Source organism: Bufo bufo, chromosome 1 (assembly GCF_905171765.1).
Source record: "Bufo bufo chromosome 1, aBufBuf1.1, whole genome shotgun sequence".
Classification (NCBI taxonomy): Eukaryota; Metazoa; Chordata; class Amphibia; order Anura; family Bufonidae; genus Bufo; species Bufo bufo.
The window spans coordinates 396,894,074-396,914,921 of record NC_053389.1 but is presented as its reverse complement, the minus strand read 5'-3'; the positions used below and the strand labels follow the sequence as shown (position 1 = coordinate 396,914,921).

General features: G+C 42.3%; 1 protein-coding gene across 3 annotated transcripts in view; it reads left to right on the top strand.

The window, feature by feature from the left end:
- Positions 1-20,848, top strand: part of FGF1 (fibroblast growth factor 1) — a 249,978-nt gene that overhangs the window by 13,948 nt on the left and 215,182 nt on the right. For 2 of the 3 annotated variants that reach the window (XM_040406005.1, XM_040405990.1), the window contains exon 1: positions 18,916-19,089. The exons of the other annotated variant lie outside the window; for it this stretch is intronic. The gene's annotated coding sequence lies outside the window, so the exon portion shown is untranslated. Of the gene's footprint in view, positions 1-18,915; positions 19,090-20,848 lie in introns of those variants that run through there. 3 annotated transcript variants of the gene reach the window in all.

Sequence of the window (20,848 nt, the reverse complement as noted above, 5' to 3'; positions counted from 1 at the left end):
AAATCTCACATTTGATGATGGACCACAGGTTCTCAATGGGGTTCAGATCAGGTGAACAAGGAGGCCATGTCATTAGATTTTCTTCTTTTATACCCTTTCTTGCCAGCCACGCTGTGGAGTACTTGGACGCGTGTGATGGAGCATTGTCCTGCATGAAAATCATGTTTTTCTTGAAGGATGCAGACTTCTTCCTGTACCACTGCTTGAAGAAGGTGTTTTCCAGAAACTGGCAGTAGGACTGGGAGTTGAGCTTGACTCCATCCTCAACCCGAAAAGGCCCCACAAGCTCATCTTTGATGATACCAGCCCAAACCAGTACTCCACCTCCACCTTGCTGGCGTCTGAGTCGGACTGGAGCTCTCTGCCCTTTACCAATCCAGCCACGGGCCCATCCATCTGGCCCATCAAGACTCACTCTCATTTCATCAGTCCATAAAACCTTAGAAAAATCAGTCTTGAGATATTTCTTGGCCCAGTCTTGACGTTTCAGCTTGTGTGTCTTGTTCAGTGGTGGTCGTCTTTCAGCCTTTCTTACCTTGGCCATGTCTCTGAGTATTTCACACCTTGTGCTTTTGGGCACTCCAGTGATGTTGCAGCTCTGAAATATGGCCAAACTGGTGGCAAGTGGCATCTTGGCAGCTGCATGCTTGACTTTTCTCAGTTCATGGGCAGTTATTTTGCGCCTTGGTTTTTCCACACGCTTCTTGCGACCCTGTTGACTATTTTGAATGAAACGCTTGATTGTTCGATGATCACGCTTCAGAAGCTTTGCAATTTTAAGAGTGCTGCATCCCTCTGCAAGATATCTCACTATTTTTGACTTTTCTGAGCCTGTCAAGTCCTTCTTTTGACCCATTTTGCCAAAGGAAAGGAAGTTGCCTAATAATTATGCACACCTAATATAGGGTGTTGATGTCATTAGACCACACCCCTTCTCATTACAGAGATGCACATCACCTAATATGCTTAATTGGTAGTAGGCTTTCGAGCCTATACAGCTTGGAGTAAGACAACATGCATAAAGAGGATGATGTGGTCAAAATACTCATTTGCCTAATAATTCTGCACTCCCTGTATACTTAGTTTAGATTTTTTATTGTAATGAAAGGTCCTCTAAGTGGGATTATCATTGGTTTCTATGAAATGACAAGGGGAATGACACAATGGAATGCCCATAGACTATAATGGGAAGAAAAATATGAGCTCATTTGCAGGTAAATCTGTGTTATGTAGGACATTAACCTTTACCGCAAGTGTTCCCTCGGTAGAGTAGCATATTGTAAAATGAAAATTATCTTGGATTATAACTGTTTTCTATAGACTGAACACAACGTCAAATCTACAGCATCAAATATGTGCAGGATAAAGTACGTTTGAATACACCCTTAGGGTAGGGTCACATTGAGCACATACGCAGCGAATTTGAGGCTGGGAGAAATGTGCTGGACAGCGGGAAATACACTGTGTATGCGCTAGGAGAAGACACACAGGGCTTTCCCTCCGCAGCCCTGTGTGTGCAGTAAGGTTCGGAGGCGGGCCGAGCGCACCGACTTAACTGTGACATGCGGGTTCACCTCCAAACCTCACTGTAGACACAGGGCTGCAGCGGAGAAAAGCCCTGTGTGTCTGCTCCTAGCGCATACACAGCGTATTTTCTGCTGCCCGGCACATTTCTCGCAGCGTCAAATACGCTGCATATGTGCTCAGTGTAACCCTACCAATAGGCCTCTTTCACACGATCGTTTTTGTTTTCCGTTTACGGGCCGTTTTTTGCGTTCCGTATACGGTCCGTTTCCGTATACGGAACGCAAATGGTTCAGCAAAAAAAAACAGAATTTACTCCGTATGCATTCCGTTTCTGTATTTCCGTTCCGTTGAAAGATAGAACATGTCCTATTATTGCCCGCAAATCACATTCCGTGGCTCCATTCAAGTCAATTGGTCCGCCGAAAAATGGAACACATATAGAAATGCATCTGTAGGTCTTCCGTATCCGTTCTGTTTTTGCGGAACCATCTATTGAAAATTTTATGCCCAGCCCAATTTTTTCTATGTAATTACTGTATACTGTATATGCTATATGGAAAAACGGAACAGAAAAATGGAGCAGAAACGGAAACAAAGAAACGGAACAACGGATCCGCAAAACACTGAAAAAGCCATACAGTCGTGTGAAAGAGGCCTTAATCTGTAAAAAAAAAAAAAGCCTCTGAAAAATTAACGAAGCAATTTGTTTGGTTGCTATGGGCAACTGTCAGCTGTTCTTCTGTAGAGATTTTGATAAATCTCCCCCTATGTTTTTAGGTTTATCAATTTGTTGTAACGATGTTCTTGGTTTGTTTACCCTTTTCTCTGACAATGTACTTTGCTACTTCATACACTTCCCTATGGCGCTGACATTGTTTACCACGGCGTTCTTTTTTGTCTCGGAGTGTCATGTTTTTCCTGCTGGGACAGAAATGTCGATGTTTATTTGTATACTTTTTATTTTGACCCCTCCCCACTTCCCATCCCTTCTTTGTTTTTGCCTCCCTCCTATTTTTGATTCCTGTTCTACAAAAAAAAACTTTCAATAAAAGTTCTATTGAATGCAAAAAAAATTAAAGAAGGTTATTCAGGTATTCAGGAATAAAAAAAAAATGCTTATTTCTTCCAAAAACGCCACCACAGGTTGTGGGTGGTCCTCAGGTTGTGGGTGGTATTCACTTGGCAGAGCTTTAATACCACACAACCTGAGGACAGGTGTGGTGCTGTTTTTGGAAGAAAACTGTAGTTTTTCTAATCCTGGATAACCCCTTTAAATAAGAAAAGTTTTAAATAAAATAAGTATTTACACATTTTCTATAAACTTGTCAGTTTTCATTCTCAGTAATACCAACATACTATAGGAGTTTCTTCAGTTGCCCCCTACATTTTACCATTTTCCAAGTAATATTCTGCTCAGGAATAACACTTTGAAATTTTGATGCAGCGGAGTCCCATTGCAAACAATGGGATTCCGCTGCACAGTGCACACTACAGAATTTCAGCGGTGACGCTTTCCACTGAAATTTCTCGGTCGAAAGAATGAACATTTTCATTCTTTCAGCGGAATATGGAGCGGAATGCACTGCCAGCCAAAACCCACTTTTTAAGGACTAGTTCAGGTATGAAGTCACTTTGTGGGGCCTACATAGTGGATACCCCCATAAATGACCCCATTGTAGAAACTACACCCCTCAAGGTATTCAAAACCGATTTTACAAACTTTGTTAACCCTTTAGGCGTTCCACAAGAATTAATGGAAAATGGAGATCAAATTTTTAAATTTCACTTTTTTGGCAGATTTTCCATTTTAATCATTTTTTTTCTTTAACACATCGATGGTTAACAGCCAAACAAAACTCAATATTTATTACCCAGATTCTGCGGTTTACAGAAACACCCCACATGTGGTCATAAACTGCTGTATGGGCAGACGGCAGGGCGCAGAAGAAAAGGAACTCCACATGGTTTTTAGATGCCATGTCCCATTTGAAGCCCCCTGATGCACCCTTACAGTAGAAACTCCCAAGAAGTGACCCCATTTTGGAAACTAGGGGATAAGGTGCCAGTTTTATTAGTACTATTTTTGGGTACATATGATTTTTTGATCATTCATTATAACACTTTATGGGGCAAGGTGACCAAAAAATTGGTTGTTTTAGCACAGTTTCTATTTATTTATTTTTACAGCGTTCACCTGAGGGGTTCAGTCAAGTGACATTTTTATAGAGCAGATTGTTACGGACGTGGCGATACCTAATATGTATACTTTTTCTCATTTATTAAAGTTTTACACAATAATAGCATTTTTGAAACAAAAAAATTATGTTTTAATGTGTCCATGTTCTGAGAGCTATAGTTTTTTTATTTTTTGAGAGATTTTCTTATGTAGGGGCTCATTTTTTGCAGGATGAGGTGACGGTTTTATTGGTACTATTTTGTGGGACATACGCATTTTTGATCACTTGGTGTTGCACCTTTTGTGATGCAAGGTGACAAAAATTGCTTGTTTTGACACAGTTTATTTATTTTTTTTTTACGGTGTTCACCCGAGGGGTTAGGTCATGTGATATTTTTATAGAGCTGGTTTTTACGGACGCGGCAATACCTAATATGTATACTTTTTTTTATTTGTTTCACTTTAACACAATAATAGCATTTTTGAAACCAAAAAAATGATGTTTTAGTGTCTCCATGTTCTAAGAGCTATAGTTTTTTTATTTTTTGAGAGATTTTCTTATGTAGGGGCTCATTTTTTGCGGGATGAGGTGACGGTTTTATTGGTACTATTTTGTGGGACATACGCGTTTTTGATCACTTGGTGTTGCACCTTTTGTGATGCAAGGTGACAAAAATTGCTTGTTTTGACATTTTTTTTTTTTTTTTTTACGGTGTTCACCCGAGGGGTTAGGTCATGTGATATTTTTATAGAGCTGGTTTTTACGGACGCGGCAATACCAAATATGTCTATTTTATTTTTTTTGGGAACTTTTTTTTTTTTACATGTGAAACTTTATTTTATTTTATTTTTTCAACCCTTTTTTTTTTTCTTTTTTTTTTACACTTTTCGTCCCCCATAAGGTCATACAAGACCTCTGGGGGACATTTGCTTCACTTTTTCTTTTTTTTTCCACAGTTGATTTCTCCTGTAACTGGGGCTGACATAGTAGCCCCAGTTACAGGACAAATGCACCCCTATAGAGGCTGTACAGCAGCAATCCAGCGCTGTACAGCCTCACAGCAGGGCTGATCGAGGTCTCTGAGAGACCTCACACAGCTCCTGCACACTCCGGTCACGGCGGTCACATGACCGCCGGGCCGGAACAGGAAGCGCACAGCGCTTCCTTCTCTGCAGACACAGCGCTCGGTGAGCGCTGTGTCTGCAGCGATCCGGAAGGCAGGGACACCTGGGCACTGTCCCTGCCTTGTCTTAGGGTTGCCCTGCTGTCACTGACAGCGGGCAACCCGATCAGCAGCTGCACGATTAGCGTGCAGCTGCTATTTCTGACAGGACGTTTTAAAACGTGCTGTCAGAAATAGACGTCCACCCATAGGACGTTTATAGTCTATGGGCGGACGTGAAGCGGTTAAAGAGTATGTCTGCTAAAGATTTATTTGATATGTTGAATGGTTCAGACACCAAGTCACGTTTAACTTCCCATTATAGTCTATGGGCATTCCATTATGTCACTCACCTTTTGCATTCTATAGAAAACAGTTTTAATGCAAGATAATTTTCATTTTACAATATGCTACTCTACCCAGGGAACACTTGCGGTAAAGGTTAATGTCCTACATAACACAGATTTACCTGCAAATGAGCTCATATTTTCCTTCCCATTATAGTCTATAGGCATTCCATTGTGTCATTCCCCTTGTCATTTCATAGAAACCAATGATAATCCCACTTACTCTTTCAATTCAGTGGAATTATTTAAAATTGAGATTAAGTGGGATTATCATTGGTTTCTATGAAATGACAAGGGGAATGACACAATGGAATGCCCATAGACTATAATGGGAAGGAAAATATGAGCTCATTTGCAGGTAAATCTGTGTTATGTAGGACATTAACCTTTACCGCAAGTGTTCCCTGGGTAGAGTAGCATATTGTAAAATGAAAATTACCTTGCATTAAAACGGTTTTCTATAGAATGCAAAAGGTGAGTGACATAATGGAATGCCTATAGACTATAATGGGAAATTAAACGTGACTTGGTGTCTGAATCATTCAACATATCAAATAAATCATTAGCAGACATACTCTTTCAATTCAGTGGAATTATTTAAAATTGAGATTATGTCTGCTAATGATTTATTTGATATGTTGAATGATTCAGACACTAAGTCACGTTTAATTTCCCATTATAGTCTATAGGCATTCCATTATGTCACTCACCTTTTGCATTCTATAGAAAACAGTTTTAATGCAAGGTAATTTTCATTTTACAATATGCTACTCTACCCAGGGAACACTTGCGGTAAAGGTTAATGTCCTACATAACACAGATTTACCTGCAAATGAGCTCATATTTTCTGTTTCTATATGTCTGCTAAAGATTTATTTGATATGTTGAATGGTTCAGACACCAAGTCACGTTTTACTTCCCATTATAGTCTATGGGCATAATATTGCTAAATAACACAGATTAACCTACAAATAAAATAATATTTTACTTCCCATTATAGTCTATGGGGATTCTATTGTGTCATTCGCACTTGTCATTTCATAGAAAATAATGATAATCCCACCTAATCTCAATTTAGATCAATGCTACTGTGTACGGATAGTATGCCTGCTAAAGATTTATTTGATGTGTCATATGGTTCTCGACTCCATGGCCCATATTTCTTCCCATTATACTCTATGGGCATTCCATTGTGCTATTCACCTGTCATTCCATAGAAAACGGGAAAAATCCAAAGTTATTTCAATTGTAAAAGATATTACTTACTATACAAGTGGAAAATCTGTGTTAAAGGATAAATTGATATTTTTTTCAGCTTTGCCTACAAATTATCTGATACTTTGCTTCCCATTATACTCTATGGGCATTCTGTTTGGCTTCATTATAGTCTATGGGCATTCTCTTCCCCTGTCAAAGTCTATGGGCATTCTATTCTGTCATTCCTTTTAGTATGCCCCAGAAATAGGCTTTCACTTTTAGCTTTCTGCCAGTAAAGGGTGAACTTCAGAAGCATGTGGGAGGTAAGTATACGGGGAAAGGAGGAGAGACACTGCTGGGACTAAAGGGTGGATGGCAAATGCAAGATTTTCTGGGAGGGCACTGCTTTGGCTATTGAGGAAAGGGGAACCCTGCTGTGACTACTTATGTAAAAAGGGGAACAAACCATAATTGCCAACTGTCCTGAATTTGATGGGACTGTACCAGATTTTTAGAGGAAGGCTTGTCAAATTTGGGCTGTCTCAGGCCAAAAATAAGCAGGGCTAACGTTAACCCTGTCCATAAGTGAGTGCTTCTGGGTAGAGTTGGTGTGTTCCAATGGGGGTTGGTTTTAGATACCCAAATTTACCCATGTAAACGTTACCAATTTAAACGTTAAAAGTATGGACAAACTGCAGTGACAACTGTGGAAACAGAAGTAGCTGCGGTGCCTACTGAGAGACTGACTACAGGAGAAATGCTGTGATTACTAAACTGTTGTGGGCATCAGGCCAAGGATAGCAGCAATCCTCAGACTGTTTAGACAAGACAGTAAATGGTGAGGTGCATTAGGAGGACATCTGACATTCTGACATGTCAGAATCTGCACATAGGGTATAAAGAGTCATCAAACCTTATCCTTTTCAATACACTTACAGTATTGAAATTAAAGGGGTTGTCTGGGTTCAGGGCTGAACTCGGATATAAGCTCCCCTTCACTCCTTTACCATGTACAAGTGGAGCATCGCAGAATTTTCTTGCTCCGATGCTCCCCTTGCCTTGGTCTGTTCTGGGCGGTTTTAGAGGCGGGTATCACTAGCATACTGATGTGAAGCCCGGTACGTCACTGGCTTACAACAAACAGACCTTGCCCTGCAAGATGCAGCCCAAGGAAAGGGGGGCATCGGAGCAAGGAAATGCTCTGATGTTCCACTCGTACATGGTAAAGGAGTGAAGGGGAGCTTATATCCAGGTACAACTCCTTTAATTGGAACAGCATGTATTGTACTATACTTTACTAAGTGAAGACTGGAGGTCTCTATGTCTATCCCCGGCTCCCAAAACCTTTGGCTTTTGGCAGATTTTTCTTAGTAATTTTTAAGGAGTTTTCCTCCTCTTTTCTTTTTGTTTTCATTTCAAAAGAACAAGCGCTATCAGAGGATAAAATGGAGAATGTATGAAATTCTGATTTTGAAAACTGATTAGAAAATGATAGAAGCAGGTTTTGGATATTATTTTATTAATGACTTTCTTCCTGAAGGTTCTCTACTCTTATAAGTGAGTTCTGTGTGTATGTGTGGTTAACTTCCTGACATGCTCATTACGCTTAGAAACAAGCAGACATAGGCATTTTTTCTATCTGCAGTTTGGGAGGGGGAGTCTTGTGCAACAATTACATCTGAGACATACTTTAACCCCTTAAGGACTCAGTCCTATTTCACCTTAAGGACCAGGCCATTTTTTGCAAATCTGACCAGTGTCACTTTAAGTGCTGATAACTTTAAAATTCTTTGACTTACCCAGGCCGTTCTGAGATTGTTTTTTCGTCACATATTGTACTTCATGACACTGCTAAAATTGAGTCAAAAGAGTTAATTTTTTTGCATAAAAAAAATACAATTTTTACCAAAAATTTTGAAAAATTTGCAAATTTCAAAGTTTCAGTTTCTCTACTTCTGTAATACATAGATATTTTATTTTTTGGGGATGTTACAAGGCTTAGAAGTTTAGAAACAAATTTTGAAATTTTTCAGAAATCTTCAAAATCCCACTTTTTATGGACCAGTTCAGGTTTGAAGTCATATTGTGAGGCTTAGATAATAGAAACCTCCCAGAAATGACCCCATTCTAGAAACTACACCCCTCAAGGTATTCAAAACAGTTTTTTAAAACTTTATTAACCCTTTAGGTCTTCCACAAGAGTTAATGGCAGATTGAGAAACAATTTCGAAATTTCTATTTTTTGGAAAATTTTCCAATATAATCAATTTTTTCCAGGAGTAAAACAAGGGTTAACTGCCAAACAACACTCAAAATGGGTTGCCCCGATTCTGTAGTTTGCAGAAAGGAGGGGAACACCATATGGGTTTTGGAAGGCAGATTTTGCAGGACTGGTTTTGTTTATACCATGTCCAATTTGAAGCCCCCTGTTGCACCCCTAGAATAGAAATTTCAAAAAAGTGACTCCATCTAAGAAAGTACACCCCTCAAGGTATTCAAAACTGGGTTTACAAACTTTGTTAACCCTTTAGGTGTTCCACAAGAGTTAATGGCAGATGGAGAAACAATTTTGAAATTTCTATTTTTTGGAAAATTTTCCATTTTAACCCTTACTTTATTACTGGAAAAAATGGGTTAACAGCCAAACAAAACTCAAAATGGGTTGCCCTGATTCTGTAGTTTGCAGAAACACCCCATATGTGGTCGTAAACTACTATTTGGCTAAACGGCAGGACATAGAAGGGGAACGTCATATGGTTTTTGGAAGGCAGATTTTGCTGGACTGGTTTATTTACACCATGTACCCTTTCAAGCCGCCTGATGCACCCCTAGAGTAGAAACTCCATAAAAGTGACCCAATCTAGGAAACTACGGGATAAGGTGGTTGTTGTTTTGGGACTATTTTAGGGGTAAATTTGATTTTTTTGTTGCTCTATATTACTCTTTTTGAGGCAATGTAACAAAAAAATTAAATTCTAAAATTGTTTCTACATTCGCTATTTAGTTTTGTGGAACACCTAAAGGGTTAACATAGTTTGTAAAGTAACTTTTGAATACCTTGAGGGGTGTAGTTTCTTAGATGGGGTCACTTTTTTGGAGTTTCTAGTCTAGGCTACATCAGGGGGGGCTTCTAATGGGACATGGTGTCAAAAAAAAAAAACTGTCCATCAAAATCTGCCTTCCAGAAACCGTATGGAGTTCCCTTCGTTCTATGCCCTGCCGTGCGGCTATATAGCCATTTACGACCACATATGGGGTGTTTCTGCAAACTACAGAATAGGGGCAATAAATATTTAGTTTTGTTTGGCTGTTAACCCTTGCTTTATTACCGGCAAAATGGATTCAAATTGAAATTTTGCCCAAAAATGGGTGTTTTGGCACCGTTTTTATTTTATATTTTTAACACCGTTCATCCGAGGCGTTTGGTCAAAAGTTATTTTTATAGCTACGACTTTTACGCACGCGACGATGCCCAATATGTATGGCTCTCAGACTTTGGAGACACTAAGCAGGCATCCTCAAACTGCGGCCCTCCAGATGTTGTAAAACTACAATTCCCACCATGCCCTGCTGATGGCTGTAGGTTGTCTGGGCATGCTGGGAGTTATAGTTTTACAACATCTGGAGGGCTGCAGTTTGAGGATGCCTGCTCTAAAACATAGTTTTTTATGTTCTCTAGGGGACTGTTGGGGATTATAAAAATGTTGTACTCCATGGAAGTGTGATACTCCCTAAAGCAATCGATAACGCAGAGGCCCGGATGATCAGGGCACGTGTCACATTGAGTAGTGGTGTCCTTCCGTATTCCCCTATTGTGACACACTCTGCATCTTTTTTGGGTTCGTCCCTTCTTTCCAGTATGGGGGACCACACCTGGAAAGTGTTGGCCAGGGACGATCCGGGCGCCTCCAGTTCCCGAGGTACTCCGGCCTGCTCTTTCCCGGTCCGAAAAGATCAGGTCCTTGAGGACTGCCTCATAGAATTGGAGGAATGTCCCTGTGCTGCCAGCGCTTCGGGATAGTACAAAAGAGTTGTACATGGCAACCTGTACCAAGTAGACCGCAACTTTTTTGTACCATGCAAGGGTTTTGCGCATGGCGTTATATGGCTTGAGGACTTGATCAGAGAGATCAACTCCTCCCATATACCGATTGTAGTCGACGATACAATCGGGCTTGAGGACCGTTGCCGCGGTACCTCGCACAGAGACGGGGGTGGTGCTGTTACTGTGGATTGTGGACAGCATAAGGACATCCCTCTTGTCCTTATACCTGACCAGCAACAGGTTTCCACTGGTAAGGGCACGGGTCTCACCCCTGGGAAAAGGTACCTGGAGGGGGTGGGCAGGGAGGCCGCGTTGATTTTTCCGCACGGTCCCACAAGCGAACGTGGATCTGGCGGCAAGGGACCTGAACAAGGGAATGCTGGTATAAAAGTTATCCACGTACAAGTGGTAACCGTTATCCAGCAGTGGGTACATAAGGTCCCACACGAGTTTCCCGCTAACACCCAGAGTGGGGGGACATTCTGGGGGTTGAATACGGGAATCTCGCCTCTCGTACACACGAAATTTGTAAGTGTACCCTGAGGTACTCTCACAAATTTTGTATAGCTTCACGCCATACCTTGCCCGCTTTGTGGGAATGTATTGGCGGAAACTGAGTCTCCCCTTGAACGCAACAAGAGACTCATCAACCGCGACCTCCCTTCCAGGTACGTAGGCCTGCTCAAATTTGGCCCCAAAGTGATCGATGACCGGCCGTATCTGGTGCAGGAAGAGGAGGGGAGAGAGGAGCGCAGGAAGTTTGAATCTCGCGCCTCTCTCCCCTGCACCAATCAGCACCCTGGACAGCGGCGTTCAGCACCAGGGCCAGCACCGCCTCTCCAAATCTTCGGACTGTGATTGGTGGTGTATAATCACGCCACCGATCGCAGCCTTTTTCCAGTTCATTGGGTCACCGGAGACCCGAATGGACCGGAAACGCAGAAAACCGCAGGTCTGAATTGACCTGCAGTTTTCTGCGATCGCTGATACGGGGGGGTCAAATGACCCCCCCTGGCGTTGTTACAGGATGCCGGCTGAATGATTTCAGCTGGCATCCCGTTCCGATTAACCCCCGCGGAATCGCGATTTAAAGTCATGATGTACCGGTACGTCATGTGTCCTTAAGGACTCGGGAAACATGCCGTACCGGTACGTCATGTGTCCTTAAGGGGTTAAACACATGCATGTATATTGCGTCCACCTGGGATATCTGGTGTTGTCCACTTTATTAATTACTTGCTATTATGAAGAAATATGGGCACTATACGATGGACACTGTGATGTATGACCTACACTATATGAATTCACTTATAGATGTACATATGGTCCTATTTGATTTTTTTTTATGGATTTTGCACTATAATTGCACTTTATTTTTGTACCATTATCATGAATTGTTGTGATTATTGTGTTGGTTGTAATCATGTTCATATGTAACTCTGCCTATAAATTTGTACACTGGGATCCTTACAATTTTTTGAGGAGGTTCTATGGATGAGCTGAAATGCTGCGACCACATGGGTGAATAAACTATTTTCCTATAAACCCATTTCTGTGAGGGCGCTGCCATTTTCAAATATATGTTACTGGTGAACGGTTCCATTGCCATCATATACATTATATAGACATCATATACACAGCTCACTGGTCTACTTTTGAAGACTTTTTTTTATGCTGGTCTAACTATTTGTACAGATCTTACACAATTTGAATATGAAGATTCCAAATATCAAGGCAGAAATTATGAATCAGGCAAACATTTTTTACAACTAAGAAATGTTTTTCACATATTGTTTAATTTAATGTGAGGTAATACCGAACTTTGTGAAGAACATATTAACACATAATATTGGTGTAGTAACGTATGCATGAGGAACTCTCCAGTTATTGAAAACAATACCGACAATTTGTGGGAAAACTTGACCTGATTATAATAAACAAATATGATATCTGAATTCAGCAAAACAAAAATCAGGTGTTATCATATGGTCAGCAAAACTCATGTAGACCAGTGCAGTTTGTGATGGAAATGCCCACTGGACAGAACTATTTGATGTTTTTAGACCAGTCATTATATGGTACATATAGTAAGTGAGGAGTTTTTTCTTGAATTTCATCAGTTTTTAATAATTAAGAGGCATAGACTCTTATTCTCTACCACTATCATATGACATGGTCACCGACTCAGGAAAAGCCCTCAAGAACTCCACTCTGTAGAGCAATTTCAACCATTTTCAGCCTTGGAGCACTTCTGGCAAAAAAATAAAAATAAAATTGCAGCACTCCTACTTCCTACTCTGCATTCATAAATTTTATAAATATATCATTTATAAATAAATATATACACTGTCCGTCCAAAAAAAAAGTCACCACCAAAAATATTTTGTTGGACCGCCTTTAGCTTTGATTACGGCACTCATTCGCTGTGGCATTGTTTCGATAATCTTCTGCAATGTCACAAGTTTATTTCCATCCAGTGTTGCATTAATTTTTCCCCAAGATCTTGCATTGATGATGGTAGAGTCTGACTGCTGTGCAAAGCCTTCTCTAGCACATCCCAAAGATTCTCAATGGGGCTAAGGTCTGGACTCTGTGGTGGCCAACCCATGTGTGAAAATGATGTTCCATGCTCCCTGAACCACTCTTTCACAATTTGAGCCCGATGAATCCTGGCATTGTCATCTTGGAATATGCCCGTGCCATCAGGAAAGAAAAAATCCATTGATGGAATAACTTGGTCATTCATTATGTTCAGGTAGTCAGCTGACCTCATTCTTGGAGCACATACTGTTGCTGAACCTAGACCTGACCAACTGCAGCAAGCCCAGATCATAGCACTGCCTTCACAGGCTTGTACAGTAGGCACTAGGCATGATGGGTGCATCACTTCATCTGCCTCTCTTCTTACCCTGATGTGCCCATCATTCTGGAACAGAGTAAATCTGGACTCCTCAGACCACATGCCCTTCTTCCATTGATCCAGAGTCCAATCTTTATGCTCCCTACCAAATTGAAGCCTTTTTTCTGGTTTGCCTTACTGATTAGTGGTTTTCTTACGGCTACACAGCTATTCAGTCCCAATCCCTTGAGTTCCCTTCGCATTATGCGTGTGGAAATGTTCTTACTTTCACTAGTAAACATAGCCCTGAGTTCTACTGTTGCTTTTCTTTGATTTGATTTCAAACATTTAAGTGATCGCCGATCATGATCATTCAGGATTTTTTCCCCGCCAAATTTCTTCCTCGAATACGATGGGTCCCCACTATCCTTGCAGTTTTTAATAATGCGTTGGACAGTTCCTTACCCAATTTTAGTAGTTTCTGCAATCTCCTTAGATGTTTTCTCTGCTTGATGCATGCCAATAATTTGACCCTTCTCAAACAGACTAACGACCAGGAGATGTGTCTTTCGACATGGTTGTTTAATAAATGAGAAGCAACTCATTGCACCAGTTGGAGTTAAATAACTTGTTGCCAGCTGAAATATAATCGCCCATGCAGTAATTATGCAATAGGAGGCTCATAACTATTTGCTTAGTTAAATCCAGGTGGCGACTTTTTTTTTGGACAGGCAGTGTAATATCTCCCCCAGATGACCCCATCCCAGACTGAAAGAGCAGATTCAGTCATGAATTCGGGCCCCTATATGTAACTTCCTCTAGCAGACCTCAGACGAGACTGAAAAAAACATATTGGAGTACCCCAAAATAGGCCACTTGCAAAGTTTTTTTTAATTTAATGTTTTATTTAATGTTCTGAATGATGTATTATATAGCACTGTATGGATCAGTCTGGGTTATCAAACCTGACTATGCCCCTGTAGGAAGCTAGGTGATAGACTTAGGTCCACCCCTAGTTCTGTAGAGTGTGTGTTAGCTATATGTGCTCACTCCGTTAAGCTTTGCATCAAGAAAACTATCTCTACTTTACAGTACTCCAGAAAAGAGAGAGAAAGGAATAACTAGAAGGTCCAGAATCTACACAGCCGAGCATTGGAGTCACTCAGTAAGGTATTTGCCGTTTAAGGCTGATAAAGAGTTTACTGCAGTGAGATGGACATTGCTAATCCTCCCTTCATACTTTAACTTTGGTCCTGGCCAACCGGATCTTAATCCTGTACCTCTCAGCCTGAAATTACAGACAGGTTTGCAAGAACCTTATTGCCAGCCTTAGATTCTGCAGAGATAGAGACTTTGGAGAGATAGGGAAAGGAGTACTACTGCTTATATCCATATACTGCCATCAGGGAAGATTTCTATGGAACTGTGCTTGATATCGTTGGACATACTACAACCCCCATTCTGCACTTTAGTAAACAGAGATTTACCTATTTTCTACAACTGGCCTAGTTATTGACTCCAGCACCATTCGCTAGCTACAGCGCCTCCACCTCCTGCCTTTAACCCATACAACACTCGTTACTTTAAGGGCACCCCAACTACCCTCAGGCAGGAGCCCAACATCAGGATGTGTACCAAGGAATGAAAGGGTGTGCCCTTCTGTCACTGCTCAGCCCTAGGAAGTATCAGTGTGAGTATTGCCACTGTGAATAACTGTTGCGGCCACTACCACTCCCATCTTCTGGTCTGCTCCTCCAGGGCTTGCAGCATGCTCTCACAGCAACCTGGTTGGGAATCACTGCCATAGAGTGATTCAGAATTCAGAAACAGAGAGACACACCTTTTTGACTTATTGCACTTCATAACATTTCCTGTGAAATGACGCAACAGGACACGACGGGTACGGACACACATTCAGGTTTTCTGATGAAGTTTTGAAAGCCGAAACCAGGAGTAGATTCAAATAAGAGAATAGTTTCTGTACTTTATACTTTGTCTCCTTTTATGATCTACTCCTGATTTTGACTTTTAAAACTACCTCCAAAAACCTGAATGTGTGGCTGCACCCAAAAAAAAGCTAAATACTTTAAAGAGGTTTTCTGAGATCTTGATACTGATATCCTATCCTCAGGATAGGTCATCAGTATCTGATCGGTGGGGGTCCAATACCCGGGACCCCTGCTGATTAGCTGTTTGAGAAGGTACCGGCGCTCCTGTGAGGACTGTGGCCTTCTTGCAGCTTACCAAGCACAGCGCCATACATTGTATAGCAGCTATGCTTGGTATCACACTCAGCTCCATTTGAAGTGAATGGGGCTGAGCGCAATACAAAGAACATCCATTATACAATGTACGGCACTGTGCTTGGTAAGCTGTGAGAAGGCCACGGCACTGACAACGGTGCCTTCTCAAACAGCTGATTGGTGGGGGTCCTGGGTGTCGTGATGGAGCTGTGTAATTCCTGTGCCTGCCTCCAGGTGGTGAAATACACAAGTTTGGCAGGGGTTCCATGTTTTGGCCTTCCAACAATCAGATACTGATGACCAGGCCGGCGTCAGCACCCGACACACCGGTGCAAGTGCCCGGGCCCACTGCTCCTGGGGGGGGGGGGGGGGGGGCAACTGTTCCCGCTCACTCCTGCAGCTGTGTTCTGCCCGTTCTGAATTCTAGGGCAGCTTACCCCAGCAATGCAGACAATTTTTGCCATGTGCACTGCTGGGGTGGGCGGCCCCAGGACTCAGAACAGGGGCCGTCCCCCCATTTTCTCTCACTGTCTACTTAAAAATACGGTTTTCAAGTGGTTTTACAAAACAAACCAGTGTGACTGGGCCCTGCATATAGCTGCATGGTTGTGGGGCATAAATAAAATAGGTGAAGGGGATATATTTTTCCTGGCTTTGTGGTTATTAAGAGCTTATTCATTACACCTTTTCACATGCGGCAAATGCATCATTTTGGCTGCATTTTATATAAAAAATTACAAGTCGGTCATTTATCATGCTCGGCTGTTTTTTTAGAGTGTGATTAGACCGGCATAGTGGATAAGTCTGTCACTGTGGCACATTTACTAAGCTCATTTTTTGGGGGAGTAAAAAAAAAAAACTGACGTATTGGCAAAGTCTGTCTTTAATTTGCTCCTCGTTTATTATCTCCTAATAAATCTGGTTTGTCTTTTTTGGTCGTTTTCTTGTAAGGCAGATTCATATTCAATAAAACTGGTCTAATTAGTATGCGCATGAAAATGTGGCGCAAGTGTGCTGGATATTAGTGCAGGTCTCCATGAAAGTAGGAAAATTGTGGAGCAACTCACCACTCAAAACAGAGACAAAAAAGTATGCCAGCCCTGGGGTGACATAGAAATGCAAAATCAGACGCAAAATAGGGTGCACCTACATAAATTAGGTGCAAAAGTTCAGAATTTGTCTTAAAACTCAAAATAGGCGCAACAGATGCAAATGCCTCCAAAACAGGAAACTGTGACTTTAAGGGCTCATGCACACGACCGTATGTATTTTGCGGTCCGCAAAAAAACATGGATCCACAATTAATATCGATGACGTCCGTGAGCATTCTGTATTTTGCGGAACGGAACAGCTGTCTCCTAATAGAACGGTCCTATCCTTGTCCATTATGCGGACTATAACAGGAATATTTTTCTGCGGAACAGACATGCGGACATATGGAAACACAATGCACACGGAGTAACTTCCATTTTTGTTGCGGACCCATTGAAATGAATGGTTCTTTATACGGAAAAAAACCCAGAATGGACACGGAAAGAAAATAAGTTTGTGTGCATGATCCCTTATTGCACAAAACAAGTCACACTTTACACTCAAAACAGACGAAGGAAAGTACACCATCCCTGCTGTGTTTTTGTGACAAATTCAGGTGTAAAAAAAGGTGCACCTACATAAATTGGCAAAAAGTCACAAAAGTTAGAAAAACCCTAAATTAGGGTGAACAAGGTACAAAAGCCTCCTAAACAGGCGCAATTTTGATAATAAATGCGACTAAAAAAAAGACTGTCTAAAACAGGCACAAACACTTTAGTAAATGTGCCCCATCATGACTGCATCTCAACCACGACGTGTGCTTGTACCCATAGGCTGCTCTCTGGGAGGTACCAGAAGGTTATAGAGCAGAGATCAGCAAACTTCTGCACTCCAGCTGCTGTGAAACTACAACTCCCACCATGCAAACATGCTTGGCTGTTCTTATAACCCCTATAAAAGTGAATGTAGCATTCTGGGAGTTGTAGTTTCAGAACACCTGGAGTGCCCCAGGTTGATGATCCCTGCTATAGAGGCAACCTGGAGATTTGCCAACTCTTATGGAAGTCCGAGAGGTCTCCTCTTTTTCAAGGAGCCTCCTGAATGTTCAGGGAGAGTTGGAAAGTATTTAAAGGACTTCTGTCACCCCACTAAACAGATCATTATTTTTTTGTGTACTTATAATCCCTATCATGCGATATTGCTATACCTTATGTTATTAATAATTTTCGTTCAGTAGATTTTGCAAAAAACTTACTTTTATAATATGCCAATTACCTTTCTACCAGCAAGTAGGGCGTCTACTTGCTGGTAGCTGCCGCAGAAAACCGCCCCCTCCTCTTGTTGATTGACAGGGCCAGCCGCGATCTCCTCCTCCGGCCAGCCCTGTCAGCATTTCAAAAATCGCGCGCCTGTGTTGATTCGGTGCAGGCGCTCTGAGATAAGGAGGCTCGCCTCCTCAGCACTCCCTCAGTGCGCCTGCGCCGATGACGTCACCGAAAGAGAAGACGTCATCGGCGCAGGCGCACGGAGGGAGTGCTGAGGAGGCGAGCCTCCTTATCTCCGAGCGCCTGCGCTGAATCAACACAGGCGCGCGATTTTTGAAATGCTGAAAGGGCTGGCCTGAGGAGGAGATCCCGGCTGGCCCTGTCAATCAACAGAAGGAGGGGGCGGTTTTCTGCGGCTGCTACCAGCAAGTAGACGCCCTACTTGCTGGTAGAAAGGTAATTAGCATATTATAAAAGTCCTTTTTTTGCTAAATCTACTGAACGAAAATTATTAATAACATAAGGTATGGCAATATCGCATGATAGGGATTATAAGTACACAACAAAACAAAAAAAATCTGTTTAGTGGGGTGACAGAAGCCCTTTAAATCCATGTTGTTTTCGAGTTGAGTCTGTTGCTTGTCAACTATTTGTTTAGTCATGCCGAAAAACTCTGTCATGATTCCCTAGGTTGCCACGCAGGAATTAGTGAAAACATATGTTTTATCAATTGTTTGCGGCTTCCTACACATGTTAATGTCTCAGTCGAGCAACTATGTAAATGCAGAGCAGTCTGGAACAAGTATCACCCAAGATCCTAAAAACTAAATCCTGGTACTTTACTGACTTGTAACCTGATGGAAAATGTCATATAAGCCTCCCAGCTGTTTTAAGTATCTGAAGCCAGGCAAGACAGAAGTCCTTGTATAAGAACAGGTTCCTGTTTGCCTGCCTGTCTCGGTTACATTTTTATTGTTGAACAATTAAGGAAAGATCATTTGATGTGCGTGCCAGAGCCTGCAGCTTATTCACACTGCTGAGATACAAAATCTGCAAAAGGCCAGACTTCTTCCATGGAGCAATGGCTGCTTCTGTATCTCAGCAGGAGAAGCCAGGCAAGCATATAACACAGGAATGACTTACTGACAGCCCTGCTCCACCCCTCATTTCCCTATCTGCTCTGCCACAGCAAGAGATCCCTCCCTGGAATCTATATATTCACAGAAATAAGAGCCACACAGCTGGAGTGCTACAGGTAGGTGATCCTCGCTATAGTGGTTAGTAATACAGAAGGCTGTGGAGATCATTTTAGGATGTGTTACATTTACAGGAGTACGATATGTCCTGCCAGTTGTTTGATAACCGGTATTATTATGAGATATCACGTGCAACGTCTTTCTGATTTCAGTGATGGCTTTCCTATGATCAGTAGAATAAATGGTAGAATAAATGTAACTGCAGGTCCTCCACAGATCATCATGGTTATCTACCAAGGCAATAAAGACTTAAATGTTGACTAGGTGATATTTAATTTTACACATTAAAATAAAAATCCTCAAACACGAAGAGTAGCCCTTCAATTCAGTAACTCACCTTTAAATTGTGAGTTATGTAATTTTGACTTTCATATGCTTAAGATTTTACATGAAGTTGTCCCTTAAAGCCACATTCACATGTGGCAGATTTTCGAAAATTCCCATTCACACACCGCAGGTTATTGGGTATGATGTTAGGCTAGGTCCAAGTCGTTGCATCAGTCGTTTATAGCTTAGATAGAATATTTATGTTGCACTACCAGTGGAATGTATGGTTTTGGGTTCTCCTAAGGCCTCATGCACACGACCGTTGTGTGCATCCGCGGCCGTTGTTCCGTTTTTTTTCGCGGACCCATTGACTTTCAATGGGTCCGTGGAAAAATTGGAAAATGCACCGTTTTGCAGCCGCATCTGTGATTCGTGTTTCCTGTCCGTCAAAAAAATATGACCTGTCCTATTTTTTGGACGGACAACGGTTCACGGACCCATTCAAGTCAATGGGTCCGTGAAAAAACACGGATGCACACAAGATTGGCATCCGCGTCTGTGGTCCGTGGCCGTAGGCTACTTTCACACAGACGGATCCGCAGATCCGTCTGCATAAAAGCTTTTTCAGAGATGAGTTTTCACTTCGTGAAAACTCAGATCCGACAGTATATTCTAACACAGAGGCGTTCCCATAGTGATGGGGACGCTTCTAGTTAGAATATACTTTGAACTGTGTACATGACTGCCCCCTGCTGCCTGGCAGCACCCGATCTCTTACAGGGGGCTGTGATCCGCACAATTAACCCCTCAGGTGCTGCACCTGAGGGGTTAATTGTGCGTATCATAGCCCCCTGTAAGAGATCATGTGGTGCCAGGCAGGAGGGGGCACACCCCCCTCCCTCCCCAGTTTTAAATTCATTGGTGGCCAGTGCGGCCCCCCCTCCCTCCCCTGTAGTACTGTAGATTCATTGGTGGCCAGTGCGGCCCCCCCCTCCCTCCCCTGTAGTACTGTAGATTCATTGGTGGCCAGTGGGCCCCCCCTCCCTCCCCTGTAGTACTGTAGATTCATTGATGGCCAATGGGCCCCCCTCCCTCCCCCTCCTAATTAAAATCCCCCCCCCCATCATTGGTGGCAGCGGAGAGTTCCGATCGGAGTCCCAGTTTAATCGCTGGGGCTCCGATCGATAACCATGGCAACCAGGACGCTACTGCAGTCCTGGTTGCCATGGTTACTTAGCAATTTTTAGAAGCATTATACTTACCTGTGAGGCTGCGATGTCTGTGTCCGGCCGGTCATTCCTCCTACTGGTAAGTGACAGGTCTGTGCTATAAGCAATGCGCCGCACAGACCTTTCACTTACCAGTAGGAGGAGCGCCCGGCCGGTCACAGACATCGCAGCTCGCAGGTAAGTATAATGCTTCAAAAAATTGCTACTACAGGGGAGGGAGGGGGGCCCACTGGCCACCAATGAATCTACAGTACTACAGGGG